This window comes from Balaenoptera acutorostrata, unplaced genomic scaffold, assembly GCF_949987535.1.
Source record: "Balaenoptera acutorostrata unplaced genomic scaffold, mBalAcu1.1 scaffold_470, whole genome shotgun sequence".
NCBI lineage: Eukaryota > Metazoa > Chordata > Mammalia > Artiodactyla > Balaenopteridae > Balaenoptera > Balaenoptera acutorostrata.
Window position 1 is genome coordinate 116,116 of NW_026646408.1, and position 18,691 is coordinate 134,806.

Consider the following 18,691-nt stretch of genomic DNA (forward strand, 5'->3'; position numbering starts at 1 on the left):
ATCATGAAGAGTAAGTAGGATCATAATGACTAATCACATTAGCATGATTTAAAAATGCAGAGCGTGAATAGCTTTTCCCCCCAAGATTTCTAGTAAAAACATTCGCAGAATAAGACTGCAATAATTCATTACACCATTGGCTTGTTTATATTATAACATATTTATGTGCCCAGAAGAATGAAACCAGAAAACCACCATTAACAAGCAGAGGAAAGAGATTGTTTTTTAACTGAATTCAGGATGAACATATAAGAAGAAATTTTTCAAAGAAGGGAAACTGCTATCTTGTTATGTCCTCTAAGACATTACAAAACCCAGTCTCACTAAAGATCTTTTTAGTAACCTATATTTTGTACTTCCCACTAAGAACCACTTTCTGCCCATAAAGCCAAACAGTGAGTTCCAGGTGAAGTCACTGCAGATCACAGAAGCATGTCACTAAGGGAAAATTCATTCCCGTGAATTTTCATGGGAAAATTCCCATGTTTCCCATGAAAGCAAAAACCCTTACCTTCGGGGGAAGATATCCCATTTACAAATAGTATATTGCCACCCAAATGGATGTAAATTCACTGACTCCCTCTCAGGACTTGGGGTGTCTGCTTTAGGGCTGAATTGGTCTGCTAAATATTAGCTAGGTACTGAGCAAGGTGCCTTAGATGCAACTATGAAAAATCACAAACGGTTCTTGCCTTCTACAAGGTTACCATCTAGTGAGGAAAGCACTAGATACTAACTATAGTATCAAGAGTTCTGTCCTGGAGGGTGTAATGACAGTGTTGATACCTGGAAGGTAAGCAGGAGTTCAGGGGAAAGGACATAATGATGCAAAGTATTCCAGGCAAAGTATTCCATTACAAGGAATGTTGAAGGAACTGAGAATAGTTTGTGATCAAATGATTATTGAATATTTGTTGAGTGCATACAGCTAAACTACAGATTACAAGGGAGAAAGTGGTGAAAAACAAAGCTAAAAGGGATTCAGGGGGCCAGATTTATCAACGTAAACATTCAGGGGCCAGGGGCCTATCAGTGCAAAAGATAGACATGGTATCTGCCCTCAGGGAGCTAATAGTTTAGTAGGAGAAAAAGATTTTTAAAAATCAACACTAATGTCAAATTGGGATCAATACAATGAAGAAAACAAATGGGTGTGAGGAGAGAGTAACAGGAAGAATCTGCTTAAGATGGGCTCAGAGGAGACATCTCTGAGGAGGTGAGATTTGCAGGATGAAAAAGGGTCAGATCATGAAGGGCCTGATGAACCTCATTAGTGAGTTGTGGGTTTTGTGGGGGTTTTTTGAATTTTGTTTTTTTTATACAGCAGGTTCTTATTAGTTATCTGTTTTATACCTATTAGTGTATATATGTCAATCCCAGCCTCCCAATTCATCCGACCACCCCCTCCCCCATTCCCCCCTGCGTGTCCATACGTTTGTTCTCTACCTCTGTGTCTATTTTTGCCTTGCAAACTGGTTCATCTGTACCATTTTTCTAGGTTCCACATATATGCGTTAACTTATGATCTTTGCTTTTCTCATTCTGACATACTTCACTCTGTATGACAGTCTCTAGGTCCATCCACGTCTCTACAAATGACCCAGTTTCATTCCTTTTTATGGCTGAGTAATATCCATTGTATATATGTAGCACATCTTCTTTATCCGTTAGTCTGTCGATGGGCATTTAGGTTGCTTCCATGACCCGGCTATTGTAAATAGCGCTGCAATGAACATTGGGGTGCGTGTGTCTTTTTGAATTATGGTTTTCTCTGGGTACATGCCCAGTAGTGGGATTGCTGGGCCATATGGTAATTCTATTTTTAGTTGTTTAAGGAACCTCCATACTCCTCTCCATAGTGGCTGTACCAATTTACATTCCCACCAACAGTGCAAGAGGGTTCCCTTTTCTCCACACCATCTCCAGCATTTGTTGTTTGTAGATTTTCTGATGATGCCCTTTCTGACTGGTGTGAAGTGATAGCTCATTGTAGTTTTGATTTGCATTTCTCGAATAACGAGTGATGTAGAACAGCTTTTCACGTGCCTCTTGGCCATCTGCATGTGTTCTTTGGAGAGATGTCTATTTAGGTCTGGGAGTTGGGGTTTTATCTTGATGCTTATCCATGTTTAAAGGTTTTAAGTGGAGGAGAGATGCAATCAACTTCTATTTTAGACAAATCATTCTGGCTGCTATGCAGAGTTTGGAGATGAACAAGGCAGAAGGAAGAGGTAGGGAGATCAGCTGGATGGCTTTTCCAGTGAACTGGGTGAGAAAGAATTTCCTAGTGCCAGAATATTTTAGTAACAGTGCTATTAGGTAGAGGTAATATTAAAATATTTAACAATCAGTTTGGCATGAGCATTAACTCATCAGGATGGATGGTAGCTTCAGTACTGAGCAGGGTCTGCAGACGTCTCTCTGCTGGGCCAGGCTGGATAGACAGGTGGAACCCAGAGGTGAGGCCAACACAACCGGGGCTTAGACTAGCAGCTCTTTGCAACCAGTATGGAAGTATTTGAATATTTCAGCACCAGACGCAACTGTAGTAGTCTGGGAATTTGGTATAGAGAGCCAGGGAAAGATTCAGGAGATGGGTAGGAAAGAGAAGGCTTACATTTGGGGAATGCTTGAGGTGAGCAAAAGGGAAGGGTTAGCGATTAGGCTCTGGGCTCTGCTTGGGCAACCAGGGAAACTCATTCATTTATTCAGCACTTTATGTTTAAGACACCTGAGAGATTTGAAATGTCACGAGGGCCGCTGGATATGTGAGGCAGGAACGCGGGAAAGATGTGGGCTGCAGAAATAACTGTGGGAGTTTTCAGTACATCATTTGAAGCTAAAGAGTGGATGAGGTCCCCAAAGGAGAGACAATAGAACCCAGCATGGAGGCCTGAGCAACTCTGCCATTTAGAGTTTGTCAAGAGGAAAAGGAGCCTTTGATGGCAGAAAGAGTGGCTACTATTGTACAAGGAAAACAAATCCTGTGAGGTTTCGGAAGCTAAGAGCGGAGAGTGTTTCCAGGAGGAGGGAGTGGCCGGCTGTGTTCTAAACTGCGGAGAGAGTGAGTAAGAAAGAGAGGACTAGAGACTCTCAGGGATTTAGCAGCACAGAGATTGTTGGTGACCTTGATAAGAGCAATTTCAGTGGGCGGTGAGCACAGAGGTCAGACTGTCTAGCACTGGAGGTGAATGAGAGGTGGGGAGGTAGAGATGGTGTGTCCAAGACAACTACTTGCAGTGATGTGAGACTTGGATTTTTTTTTCTTTTTTAAAGGGAAGAGGCTTAAGCAAGTTTAATTGCTAGTAGGAGAAGCAGTAAGGTATTTTAATAGATTCCAGGGGTCAGCAAACTAGGGCTACTGCCTGTTTTTATAAATAAAATTGTATTGGAACCCAGCCACTCCCATTCATTTATGTATTATCGATGACTGTTTTTATGCTGTAACAGCTTACTTACTTTAGTACTTGTGAAAGACACCCTGTGACACAAAACCAAAAATATCTACTCTCTGACCCCCTTCCAGAAAAAGTTTGTTAGCCCCTGGTTTAAACTAAAGTATTACATGCCCTTTTAATTTCCACAGAAATGCAAATAAATACATACCATATCTAAATGCATACATAATGACATACACTAACAATTTCCCAAGTCAAAAGTGCTACGGAAATTCTCCTTCATTCGTTTACAAATTTATCAATTAAAAAAAAAAGACAAAAAGACGTAGCTACTGCTCTTCTGCGCATACTAGAGTTCTGTTGTTGACAATATAAAGTAAACACATTTTATTCACTGCAGCACACCTAGTACCTCGCGCTGAGCCTGACATGTGGTAGGTGCCCAATAAACACTGGTTGAAGCAAAGAAGAGAAGGAACCAGGTGCTGTACTAGGGAATTGTCTGGGGCAAGGGGTAGGGGAGCTTTTGAGATTGGGGTAAATAGCAGAGCATTCCCTGTGTACATGAACTTAGAACCATCCCAGTGAGGTTTGTGGGGGCTGGAATAGATCACATTCCTCTAGAATTAATCTGGAAAGTGAGGGGGAAATGGCCTGGGGAGATCTGGCTAAAGCTGAAGTGTATCCTTGATGTGAAAACAAAATCACAAAGTGGCAGTTTGTAGTTTGGCAGCAGGAAAGGGCAGTCTGCACAGTTCTTTATTTGTTGTGATGAAACAGAAAGTAGAGATGAGCTGAATTTATGTACAATTCAAGCCAACTTATTCCTCAGGAGCATGTGTTGCTCTGTTAAAAAGTAGGTTAAAGTAACAAGTCAAAAAATGAAAATTTCCAAAAACATTTTGTTTCACTGAAAACAAGCATATACATATACAAGCATACAAGCATATAAGTTGCCCAATCTTTTGACACAGGAGGAAGGCTTTTGAGCACAGGGCATCACTCTTGAATAAAGAACACCCATAACATTAACTGAGATTTGAAGTATGGGTGTCTTTAAAGGAGAATGAAAACTTATAGATAAAGGGGAAGCGATCTGAGTGCAGAATTCTTCTAGAGATTTTCCCACAATCTTTTGCAGCTATATCGCTCACACTTTAGGAATCTTTTGACTTATTCACTAGAAAAAACTCTTTTCTTTGTCTTCATATTTCATCTATTTATGTAATATTTAATGATATCACATCATTAAAATAACAAAATGCAGGTGTCCTAAACAGACATAGGAAACAACTGCTTCACAGGGAGGATACAATTCATATCAGAAGGTAACCTACTAACCTTGTTCTGTGGTGGGAACGCTGGGGTACAAAGGGAATAGGTGGTGATTCTGGTGACTCCAGGAAAAAGAGGCAAGTTAAGAGGGTTTCTCAGGACTTCCCTGGTGGCGCAGTTGTTGAGAATCCGCCTACCAATGCAGGGGACACGGGTTTGAGCGCTAGTCTGGGAAGATCCCACATGCCGCAGAGCAACTAAACCCATGTGCCACAACTACTGAGCCCATGTGCCACAACTACTGAAGCCTGCATGGCTAAAGCCTGGGCTCCACAACAAGAGAAACCACCACAATGAGAAGCCCATGCACCGCAACGAAGAGTAGCACCCGCTCTCCACAGCTAGAGAAAGCTAACGCGTAGCAACGAAGACCCCACACAGCCAAAAATAAATAATAAATAAATAAATGTATTTTAATAAAAAAGACTGTTTCTCTGTGAGTGTGGTACAAGCATGTTACAGGGCCCCAGCTGGTGCTCCTTGAGTCACTGACAGGCTGCCAGCATGGCTGGGTCCCCTGAATATTGACTTGGGGCAGCTGTCCCAAGTCATCACACTCTAGGGACTGTGCAGTATTGTGCCCTGGAAAGCATGCATTAAACACTTGCTTTAGCTTCTTCTGGAATGTAGTATGTGGAATAATAGATGACTCCTCTTAACAATGCAACTACCAGAGAATTACAACTGATGAGAGGACAGCCTTATATATCCCATAGCAGATTTAGCTTTGCAAGGCACATTTAACGTTCTCAAACTGCTGAATCGAGAGAGAGACAGTAAAATCTGTGTAAGCATATTCTGGCAGCAAGTCACCGGGTAACTAACAAAGAACACCCTAAATAGCAGGCAAAGATGACTGAACAATATAAAAGTCGAGAATCTAAGCAGTGGTTAATATATTACCATGAACTGAGACTCGGGAGCCCACGTTTTGCAGCAAAGGCCCAGCCAGCTTTCTAATTTATTTTATGCTAAAATTGGGTTGATAAAAAATGACCCTATTCTCTGCTGTCAATACTTTGGAAAAATTTTCCCATAGTTTGGAAAGGAGGGAAATAAGATTTCCCTGTGAGAATTAACTGTAAAACCAAGAATGTCATTGATTACATATAGATATGCAGTCTCTCAAGAGATCGAGTATTTCCAATATGAAACCTTTTCATACTGTTCTCTATCAAGGCCTTAATTAATGGTAGAACTTGAAGGGGCCTAAAAGGTTCAAATGTTAGGACTCAGAAAGGTTACATGATATGTTCAAGGTCCTAAGGTCAATTATGAGTTAATCCAGCCTATGACCTAGGTCTCCCAGGTCGTAGTCTCATGTTTTTCTCATTATAACACCCACCTTCTAGTTGGAATTTTCTGATTAGCTGGGGTCACTGTATCCTTAGAGATATGGTTACTATAGCTGAGGACCAAATTACCCTACAAATCAATGAGGTGAAACAACTGTTTATAATGCTTATTGGGTCTGTGGGTCACAATTCAGACAGGGGCTGTGGAGATGACTTGGGGCTAAGATCCCCTGAAGACTCACTCACTCACTCACTCACACGTCTGCTGACTGATGGTGGCTATTGCTGGGACCTCAACACCTACAAGCAGCCTCTCTATGTAGCCTGAGCTTCCTCACAACATGGTGACTGGCTTCCAAGAGTGGGCATCACGAGACAGTCAGGCAGAGGCTCTATTGCCATTTATGACCCAGCTGGGAAGTCATGCAACATGACATCCACTCCATCCTCTTTTTGTTGGGGCAGTCATAAAGTTCTACCCCAGTTCAAGGGGAAGGGAATAGACTTCACCTCTTGACGGGAAGTGGCAAGGTCCTGGAAGAGCGTGTGGGGTCAGAAATATTGCTGTGGCCACTTATGGAAATGACAATCTGCTACAACTAGAATTAAATGCCTTCTTTACAAGAAAAAAATTAGAGGGACAAAAGAGGCAGCAGAAGAACAACTAACCAATCACACCTGAAGTCTGAGTATGCCTGCTCCCATTTCTCTCCCTCTGGGGAACTTTGCAATGTGTGCTTACTGCAAATTGAATGGGAATAAAGCATGTTAACTCAACATGATTGACGCTTTTATTTCATTTAACTCTCTAGTTTGGTGTGTTGGAAAGTATGTTTCCAGCTTTTATGCTAGGGATAAGATGTATCCTTCACAATGAGGAAAAGGGGAAAAACTATTTTAATTGAAGAACTTATTTTTTAAAATAGATCATGTACTAGACTATAAAGAAAACATCAACAAATCTCCTAAAGCACAAAGTGCACAGACATTCTCTGACCACAGAGCAATAAAACTATAAATTAGGAACATTTAAACAAAAATTTCCCACCCACTTGGAAATTCAAAAATACCCTTCTGTATATCTCTTGGGCATAAAAGGGGAAATATGATTGCAATCATAGAATATTTAGAAAATAAAAATAATGAAAACACTACAAATCAAAACTCATGGGATACGGCTAAAGCTATATTTTAAGAGGCACATAAATCAGTAAGGAGTGAATAATGACAATGCCAGCAGCAGCAGCAATGGCTAACACTTTCTATTCTAGGAGCTTTATATGTATGGACTCATTTAATCCTCACAGCAACCTACAGGTAGATGCTATTATTTTCATTCTCATTTTACACAGGAACAAATTGCGACACCGAAGGGATGAGTGATTTGAGCGAGATCATGCAACTAGCCCCTGTCATTCCAGGCACTGGGGTTACACAGTGACCTAGAAGGCAAAGTCTATGCTCTCTTACAGCTGTGAGCTCCTCATTACTGCTGGGCAGGTGTGGGAGTGCCAGCTTCTCACGAGGCCTTCACAGATGCCTTCCTGGATGGGAGGGGCAGAAGTGCCTCGTTACCGCCAGGTGGTGGCAAAAGCCCTGAAGCTCCCCTAGGCCTTCTCTGGCAGTACCCCATCTGGGATGGGGAGAGAGGCCTTGTTACTGCCAGTGGGGGTGGAAGTCCAGGCACCCCGTGTGGTCTCCACTGGTACTGTGGAGAGGGGAGGGAGGAGAGTGTGTATCATTCATGCCTGGTGGGGATGAAACTCCCAGCTCCCTATGTATCCTTCTCTGCCGCCACCTTGGCAGGTGTGTTGGGGTGCCTTGGTACAGCCTAGCGGAAGGCTGAAGTCTAGTCTCCCCTCTAGGACTTGCCTGGCATGGGTGGGAGTGGGGTCACAGTTTTGTTTTGTTTTTTTTTCTGTGGTTTTTGGCTGGAGTAGAGCTGCTTAGATAATTCTAAAAGTTTTCTATTTCACTAGGATGACCTATACCTGGTTCTCTGGCTAAGCAGAGCACGGTTTGGTTGAAGGTTTTTGTTTTGTTTTTTTTTTTTTGTCTGTGCCTGTTGGCATTTGCAGGTTGCTAGCTTCTTCAGCTCCAAGTCTGGGATATATGAGGTAAACAAACAAACAAGGTAGGAACTAACCATGTGTCATTCCTCAGGTCTCAAAGTCCCTAGCTGATCTGCCTTCCTCTCTCTACATTTCAGCCTTCTTATGTTTCTTTTATATGTAATGTCCAAGGGTGTTAGTTTCACTTAGCTGGAGGAATATGGGAAAGTACATCAACTTCATCTTCCCAGAAGAAGTTGTCTCTTATGTTAAGAAAAAAAAAAAAATCTGACAGGATGTGTTCATTCTCAGAGCAGGAGGAGAGTCAGAATGACAGAGAACCACTGATAGGGGTGGAGGGGAGAAAAAGGGGGTGGGATCCTGTGCACAAGTGAAAAGGATGGCCCTAGATGTGAACATGGACAGTTCATCTGAAGTCACAAGAGGAAAAGATGAGCATCTATTAAAAATGCAGGGAGTTTGGTGGTGAGTGGATGAGGATGTCTCCATGGAATAAGGGAAGCCATCAACTGAGAAAGGGGGCTGGGGTCAGGGAAGGCCAAGGATTTGCAGAGAGAAGCTGCTTTGAAAGGTGGTGGAGAGAACTGACTAGAGGAATACAGAAGGATTTCTCTACATCCTGAAGCCACATAAATTTAGAAGGAAACCAGTTAGCCTAGTTGCTTGTTTTCCTCCAGAACTAGGTACAGAGTAGGCAGATAAATGTGGGTTTAATCAATAACTGTGCCAGATCAGATGAGAGAAGCAGGAAGAAAAAAAAAAAAAAAAAAGACATGGAGGGTGAGAGGGCAGACAGCAGAAGCAAGAAAAACTACAATCCTGCAGCCTGTGTAACAAAAACCACATTCACAGAAAGATAGACAAGACAAAAAGGCAGAGGGCTATATACCAGATGAAGGAACAAGAAACAACCCCAGAAAAACAACTAAATGAAGTGGAGATAGGCAACCTTCCAGAAAAAGAATTCAGAATAATGATAGTGAAGATGATCCAGGACCTCGGAATAAGAATGGAGACAAAGACTGAGAAGATGCAAGAAATGTTTAACAAAGACCTAGAAGAATTAAAGAACAAAGAAACAGAGATGGCCAATACAATAACTGAAATGAAAACTACACTAGAAGGAATCAATAGCAGAATAACTGAAGCAGAAGAACGGATAAGTGACCTGGAAGACAGAATGGTGGAATTCACTGCTGTGGAACGGACTAAAGAAAAAAGAATGAAAAGAAATGAAGACAGCCTAAGAGACCTCTGGGACAACATTAAACGCAACAACATTTGCATTATAGGGGTCCCAGAAGGAGAAGAGAGAGAGAAAAGACCAGAGAAAATATTTGAAGAGATTATAGTCGAAAACTTCCCTACAATGGGAAAGGAAATAGCCACCCAAGTTCAGGAAGCGCAGAGAGTCCCATACAGGATAATCCCAAGGAGAAACACGCCAAGACACATAGTAATCAAAGTGGCAAAAATTAAAGACAAAGAAAAATTATTGAAAGCAGCAAGGGAAAAATGACAAATAACATACAAGGGAACTCCCATAAGGTTAACAGCTGATTTCTCAGCAGAAACTCTACAAGCCAGAAGGGAGTGGCATGATATACGTAAAGTGATGAAAGGGAAGAACCTACAACCAAGATTACTCTACCCGGCAAGGATCTCATTTAGATTCGATGGAGAAATCAAAAGCTTTACAGACAAGCAAAAGCTAAGAGAATTCAGCACCACCAAACCAGCTCTACAACAAGTGCTAAAGGAACTTCTCTAAGTGGGAAACACAAGAGAAGAAAAGGACCTAGAAAAACAAACCCAAAACAATTAAGAAAATGGTCATAGGAACATACATATCGATAATTACCATAAACGTGAATGGATTAAATGCTCCAACCAAAAGACACAGGCTTGCTGAATGGATACAAAAACAAGACCCATATATATGCTGTCAACAAGAGACCCACTTCAGACCTAGGGACACATACAGACTGAAAGTGAGGCGATGGAAAAAGATATTCCATGCAAATGGAAATTAAAAGAAAGCTGGAGTAGCTATACTCATATCAGATAAAATAGACTTTAAAGTAAAGAATGTTACAAGAGACAAGGAAGGACACTACATAATGATCAAGGGATCAATCCAAGAAGAAGATATAACAATTATAAATATATATGCACCCAACATAGGAGCACCTCAGTACATAAGGCGACTGCTAACAGCTATAAAAGAGGAAATTGACAGTAACACAATCATAGTGGGGGACTTTAAATATATTTATTTATTTATTTATTTTGGCTGTGTTGGGTCTTCGTTTCTGTGCGAGGGTTTTCTCCAGTTGCGGCGAGTGGGGGCCACTTTTCATCGTGGTGCGCGGGCCTTTCACTGTCGCGGCCTCTCCCATTGCAGAGCACAGGCTCCAGACGTGCAGGCTCAGTAGTTGTGGCTCACGGGCCTAGCCGCTCCGCGACATGTGGGATCTTCCCGGACCGGGACACGAACCCATGTCCCCTGCATTGGCAGGCGGACTCCCAACCACTGCGCCACCAGGGAAACCCAATAGTGGGGGACTTTAACACCTCACTTACACCAATGGACAGATCATCCAAAATGAAAATAAATAAGGAAACAGAAGCTTTAAATGACACAATAGACCAGATAGATTTAATTGATATTTATAGGACATTCCATCCAAAAACAGCAGATTACACGTTCTTCTCAAGTGCACACGGAACATTCTCCAGGATAGATCATGTCTTGGGTCACAAATCAAGCCTCAGTAAATTTAAGAAAATTGAAATCATATAAAACATCTTTTCTGACCACAATGCTATGAGATTAGAAATGAATTACAGGGAAAAAAACGTAAAACACACAAAGACATGGAGGCTAAACAATACGTTACTAAATAACCAAGAGATCACTGAAGAAATCAAAGAGGAAATCAAAAAACACTTAGAGGCAAATGCCAATGAAAACACGACGACCCAAAACCTATGGGATGCAGCAAAAGCAGTTCTAAGAGGGAAGTTTATACAAGCCTAACAAAAGAAACAAGAAAAATCTCAAGTAAACAATCTAACCTTACACCTAAAGAAACTAGAGAAAGAAGAACAAACAAAACCCAAAGTTAGCAGAAGGAAAGAAATCATAAAGATCAGAGCAGAAATAAATGAAATAGAAACAAAGAAAACAATAGCAAAGATCAATAAAACTAAAAGCTGGTTCTTTGAGAAAATAAACAAAATTGATAAGCCATTAGCCAGACTCATCAAGAAAAAGAGGGAGAGGGCTCAAATCAATAAAATCAGAAATGAAAAAGGACAAGTTACAACAGACATCGCAGAAATACAAAGCATCCTAAGAAACTACTACAAGCAACTTTATGCCAATAAAATGGACAACCTGGAAGAAATGGATAAATTTTTAGAAAGGTATAACCTTCCAAGAATGAACCAGGAAGAAACAGATAAATTTTTAGAAAGATATAACCTTCCAAGACTGAACCAGGAAGAAACAGAAAATATGAACAGACCAATCACAAGTAATGAAATTGAAACTGTGATTAAAAATCTTCCAACAAACAAAAGTCCAGGACCAGATGGCTTCACAGGTGAATTCTATCAAACATTTAGAGAAGACCTAATACCTATCCTTCTCAAACTCTTCCAAAAAATTGCAGAGGAAGGAACACTCCCAAACTCATTCTATGAGGCCACCATCACCCTGATCCCAAAACCAGACAAAGACACTACAAAAAAAGAAAATTACAGACCAATAGCACTGATGAATATAGATGCAAAAATCCTCAACAAAATACTAGCAAACAAAATCCAACAACACATTAAAAGGATCATACACCACGATCAAGTGGGATTTATCCCAGGGATGCAAGGATTCTTCAATATACGCAAAATGTGATACACCATATTAACAAGTTGAAGAAGAAAAACCATATGATCATCTCAATAGATGCAGAAAAAGCTTTTGACAAAATTCAACACCCATTTATGATAAAAACTCTCCAGAAAGTGGGCATAGAGGGAACCTACCTCAACATAATAAAGGCCATATATGACAAACCCACAGCAAACATCATTCTCAATGGTGAAAAACTGAAAGCATTTCCTCTAAGATCAGGAACGAGACAAGGATGTCCACTCTCACCACTATTATTCAACATAGTTCTGGAAGTCCTAGCCACGGCAATCAGAAAAGAAAAAGAAATAAAACGAATACAAATTGGAAAAGAAGAAGTAAAACTGTCACTGTTTGCAGATGACATGATACTATACATAGAGAATCCTAAAACTGCCACCAGAAAACTGCTAGAGCTAATTAATGAATATGGTAAAGTTGCAGGATACAAAAGTAATGCACAGAAATCTCTTGCATTCCTATACACTAATGATGAAAAATCTGAAAGAGAAATTATGGAAACACTCCCATTTACCATTGCAACAAAAAGAATAAAATACCTAGGAATACACCTACCTAGGGAGACAAAAGACCTGTATGCAGAAAACTATAAGACACTGATGAAAGAAATTAAAGATGATACCTACAGATGGAGAGATATACCATGTTCTTGGATTGGAAGAATCAACATTGTGAAAATGACTATACTACCCAGAGCAATCTACAGATTCAATGCAATCCCTATCAAATTACCAATGGCATTTTTTACAGAACTAGAACAAATCATCTTAAAATTTGTATGGAGACACAAAAGACCCCGAATAGCCAAAGCAGTCTTGAGGGAAAAAAACGGAGCTGGAGGAATCAGACTCCCTGACTTCAGACTATACTACAACACTACAGTAATCAAGACAATATGGTACTGGCACAAAAACAGAAACATAGAGCAATGGAACAAGATAGAAAGCCCAGAGATAAACCCACGCACCTATGGCCAACTAATCTATGACAAAGGAGGCAAAGATATACAATGGAGAAAAGACAGTCTCTTCAATAAGTGGTGCTGGGAAAACTGGACAGCTACATGGAAAAGAATGAAATTAGAATACTCCCTAACACCATACACAAAAATAAACTCAAAATGGCTTCAAGACCTAAATGTAACACTGGACACTATAAAACTCTTAGAGGAAAACATAGGAAGAACACTCTTTGACATAAATCACAGCAAGATCTTTTTTGATCCACCTCCTAGAGAAATGGAAATAAAAACAAAAATAAACAAATGGGACCTAATGAAACTTAAAAAAAAAAAAAAGACATGGAGGGTGTGTATAAAGGAGTGATTATGATGATGAAACACAAAGTCAGTACCATAGCATGGCACAAGTACAGAAGGCACTATTTTTATTGTATTTTGCAACACAGAGACCTAGCGTAGACTCTAATGTGGATGAGGAAGAACCTGAGTAAAGGGCCAGTGAACATTTGGGGGTGATTGAATTGGGAGTCCTAATAGGGCTGGAGAATTGTTAAGGTGGGACTGGTAAATTAGAGGCACCCAAAGATAGGAGATGATGGCCATAGAGAAGATATTTGAAATTGAGATTTAGGAGGTGAAATAGATATTGGAAATGAAAGATCTAGGATATGAGAAGGTGTAGCTGAAGTGAGGTGGGGGGTGCTTAGCAAACTACATGCCCTTAACAAACTTCCCATTGAGAATAACTAAAAACAATGAATAAAATATAGAAATATATATATTTTTAAATGCATCAGGGACCTGCTAATAAAGTAAGGCCAAAAGGAATTCAAAGCAAGGCCCAAGTGAGATGACCCAGGCACTGCTAATGGCCTTTGCACTGAGGACTTTTGACAAATCAGGGGATCTTGAGATCCAGTGTTCACAGCCTTGTGAAATATGGATGATAGTTGACAAAGCCTAGGTCCAGCCCAAAGAGGGCAGCATAAAAGACAATCCTACATAAAGCTCGAAAGGGTACACTAGAAATAAAATTGCCCCCATTGCAGACAACAAGGACATTTGCTTATGTTAAAATTTGGCGCTGGTAAAGGAGAAGAAAAATCTTTCCTGAAAGTTTCTAAGTACAAGCTAGCCCTCACGTGTGAGTTTTGTTGCCAGAGTTGCACTACCTGGGTGGTCTGGAAAACCTTCAAGCTGAGAATTTAGTTTAAAGTGGCCCTCCTTCAGTAGTACCCATGAGCACCTGGCAGAAACACATGCAAATCCTTTTTAAATGAACTCTCTTCTATCTAGGCTTCAAAGAATTCCCATAGAAATATGAATTCACAATTAGAAAAGAAAAGCATCATGAGCGAGACCCAACAAAATAACAAGCAACTCACATCACCCACAAACAGTCAATCAGGTGTTGGAAATATCAGATAGTATAAAATTTATATACAGTTTATAATGATTAGAGAGCAGAAACTAGGGAGTCATCTGCAGGAGATAAGATTTTTACATAGACATAAAAATACATATTAAAGATGGGGACTTTGCCGGTGTAGTCTTTTTATAGGTTTTATAAACCACTTGAGCCTATATCAGTCATTTTAGTGTCTGACATGTTTGGGACTATCAGTGCTTTGTTGGTTTATGGCTTAAATTCTTTTTCTGGTCCGTTTCCTTCTTCCCTTCCCCCCACTTTAAACATTTTCCTATACATAAAAATAGAATTAAGATTTTTTTTAGTAAAATTGATACTTATAAGGTCAATATTTTAAAAATGCATTTCTATATACCAGCAACAAAAAATTAGAACGTGTAATAAAAAGACAGATGCCATTTACAGTAGTATCAAAAATATTAATTACCTAGGAAGAGATTTAACAAAATATGAGTAAGACCTATATACAGAAAATCGTAAAATGACTGAGAGAAATCAAAGGAAATTTAAATAAATGGAAAGAGATACTATGTTTATGGGTAGGAAAATTCAATATTATAAAGTTGTCATTGCTTTTCCAATTGATCCATAGATTTCTTTTATTACATTTAAAATCCCAACAAAGTATTTATTTTGACTGGTGGGCGTTGAGGAATGGATAGTGGAACTTGGCAAGTTGATTCTCAAGTGTATCAGAACGGACACTGAAAATCAGTTGAGAAAGTATGAGCTATAAATAACTGATGCTGAGACAACTGGGTATTCATATAGAAAAGAAGGTATCTGAACCCCTACCTCACACCACATGCCAAAAATCAGTTCTAGGTGTCTAAAAGACTCAAAATTAGGTAGAGTTTTTAAACTTTTTGAAAGTAATAAAAGAAAATGCCCTTTTCAATTAACGGATGAGAAGAATCTCTGAAGCGAGACAGAAAAGCACAGGGAGTAAAGTAAATTACTATTAAAGTCAATTACATTAAAATGAAGAACTTCTGTTCATCAAGATATACCATAACAGAAGTGAAAAGGTGAGTCACACACTGGGAGAGGGTATTTCCTATACCCATATGACAAAGGGTTAGTATCCAGACCGTATAAAAACTATAAGCCATTCAGAAAACTACAACCTAATTTATTTTAAAGGGGAAAAAGATTTGACTGGGCATATCACTGAAGAGAGAACACAAATGGTAAAATAACATATGAAAATATGTTCAACTTCATTTGTAATCAGGGAAATGCAAATTAAAACCACAGTGGCATATTATTCCAATCTCATCAGCTTGACAAAAATTTTTCAATGTGGAATACCAAGAATTAGAGATGTGGAACCACTGAATTCTTATACAGTGTTTGTGGGAGAGTCAATTTATTTCAACCATTTTGGAAGATAATTTGCATTATCTATTAGGTTGAAGGTATGCATGCCATTTGACTCAGCAATTCTACTCTCTGATGTTTGGCCTAGAGAAACTCTTGTACACATGTAGTGGGCGGTAGGTACAAGATGTTCATAGTAGCATATCTGTAAGAGCAAAAACTAGATATAACCAAGATATTCACCAACAGTAGAATGCAGTAAAATTCTGGTATATTCATATAATTGAATACTATACAGAAATAAACATGAATAAACTGTAGTTATTTGCAACAACGTGGATGCATCTCAGGAACATGTTATTAAGTGGAAAAAGTATGTCCCAGAAAGACCCATATGGTAAATTCCAATTATATGAAGTTCAAAAGCATGCAAAAATCATATATACATACATATATATGTATATATACATACACAAACAGATGTATATATAGAATGATTAGGAAGGATGGGATTGGAGAGGGACACATAGGGGCTTAAATGTTCTATGTCTTAAATGGGACAGTAGGTGCACAAGTGATCATGTCCTTGTTACTTTTTTTGTCCTTAAACATTTATTTTATAAATATTCTTTTGTATATATCCGATACTTAATAAAATGTCAAGGCTCTTTGGAATTGAGGAGGTAAAAAGAGCTTTATCACAGAATGATTTCATGCTGGAAAGTTAGAAACAAGAACAAAGGTCCCCAGTAAAGGTCTGGTTAAATAAATTAAGGTACATCTGTATAACAGAATAGCATCCAGCAATGAAGTGCATACACTGACATGAGATGTTCCTTGTATAGTAGATGAAAGAAGTTACAGAACAGTATGATATCTCATTTACATAAGAAATATAAAAATACACTTACATAAGAATATAAAAAGCATTGAGTGAGTACACCAAAAAGTTAACTGTATTGGAATCTGGGTGTTGACTATTAGAATTATATTTAGGTTGTTTTCTCTTGATTTCTTCTCATTTTTTTCTACCAGAAACATATATTACTATTATACCAAAAAAAGTCAGAGAAAGAGTAGCAAAGAATATCTAAGAAACATCAGAAAGAAGAATGTAAATATAAAATATTTGGAAATGACCTTCACAAAATATATTAACATATTATTTGAAGAAAATGGTTACACTTTTATTAGAGTTAAAAATGAGATTTGAAGATAAATGGATTTATCTATCTATCTACCAAGTTTCTGGCTAAAAGGCAATATAATAAAGATTTAACTTCTTTCCCATTTAATTTACAGGATTAAAATAATCCCAAACAAAATCACAATGAAGTTTTTTTGGTTTTTGTTTTTTGTTTTTAAGGGCAAATCATTCATTTATTGTTTAAAGATTGCAAGACAACATCTGAATTTCTGTAGCACAATGTAAATGTTTTACTTTTTTGATAAAGCAGAGTATAATAGAAAAAAACAATTAGTTTCCAGTAATATCTATATCTCTATTCAGAATTAAGTCTTCCACAGACATGTCACCTGGAAACAAAAGCCTGTTACAAAAAGCAAAGCTTCAACAAGAGCGGCTACTTTTCGGGCAGGGAAAGGTTCATCCCTCTAGGGGGATGCTGTGCTATGTAAAATGGCTGCAAGGTCACAGCCTTGAGGGCGCTGGAAGTCTATTCTCCTGTTCCACATGAAGTAGTGTGGTGAACTTCAAACGTCCGTTCATCTGCAACCAAGCTGGCAACCTTTAACTGATTCTTTCAAGCAGGTAAAAAATAAATTAAAAGAAATCCCTACACTGATGTTCCTTGATTTACACTGTTAAATCGTTCATTAACATGTAATTCTGGCTAAGAATTACATTTGAGACTCCTTGTTCAGATTTTGGTTAACAGTACAAATCTTTCCGAAATTCAAGTTCTTATTAATCAATCATTTGTCAGCTAGGATACATTCAGGCATCAGCTGCAACTACAGAATAGATGCACTGCCTCAGCGCTTTGGAAAGACAGAATCTAGAACACTACTAGCAGACAAAATATCTGTTTCTAGACAGCATATGTGCAGTACAGCAAGATAAAAACATATATTCATATGTTGGCTTGTTTAAGCCTCAAGCCCTCAATCCTTTGTTGAAATACAATAATTTCATTCCTATGGGTTTTTTTTTTCATTCCTATGGTTTTTAATACCAAAAACTCAACCTCCAGGAGGGCTAAAGTCTAATTTATACTCCAAACCAAGTAGCAGTGCAGTTCGCTACTACTGAGGCTGAATCCATAAAGACTTCAAGACCACGTCCAGAAGACAAGTTATTATATATAACACCCTAGAAGGTCTGAAACATAATAATCATATACATAGCAGGTCCTCCAGAGCTTTTTACCTATAACATGGTTTTTGATGAAAGTTATTTAATGTACTGGAGATAACTGTGACTTACTGATCAAATATTTGAGTACTTGTACTTACCTGGGATTTCATTTCTGGTGAAAGAAAAAGGAAGAACAGGACTCACTTAAAAAAGAAAACAAACTTTATAAGTGAAAGTAAAAATCTTATCACACACTATCACTTTTGGAAGCAGCATAGAGGGGCAGTCAACGGTAAAACACTGGTGAAGTAGGTCAAAACTCTAGGCCAAAAATCCATTATTATTATCATCAGTGACAGTACCACAACTGTGCCCTTCATAATTAATAATCACTCCTAAGAATCTTCATTTGGCACCAGCTGATGCGTTTAAGAGAAACACTCTGGGAGGCTTTGAATCAGTCTTGGTTTTTTGTTAGCCAAGTTACAGGAAAATGTTTAAAGTGGGGGGAAGGGAAGAAGGAAACGGACCAGAAAAAGAATTTAAGCCAGAAACCAACAAAGCACTGATAGTTCCAAACATGTCAGACACTAAAATGACTGATATAGGCTCAAGTGGTTTATTAAACCT

The 18,691-nt window shown here is 38.9% G+C and overlaps 1 protein-coding gene across 7 annotated transcripts in view; it reads left to right on the forward strand.

Annotated features, from left to right (window-relative positions):
• Positions 1-18,691, forward strand: part of LOC130706890 (glucocorticoid-induced transcript 1 protein-like) — a 143,131-nt gene that overhangs the window by 59,760 nt on the left and 64,680 nt on the right. The gene's annotated exons all lie outside the window — the stretch shown is intronic.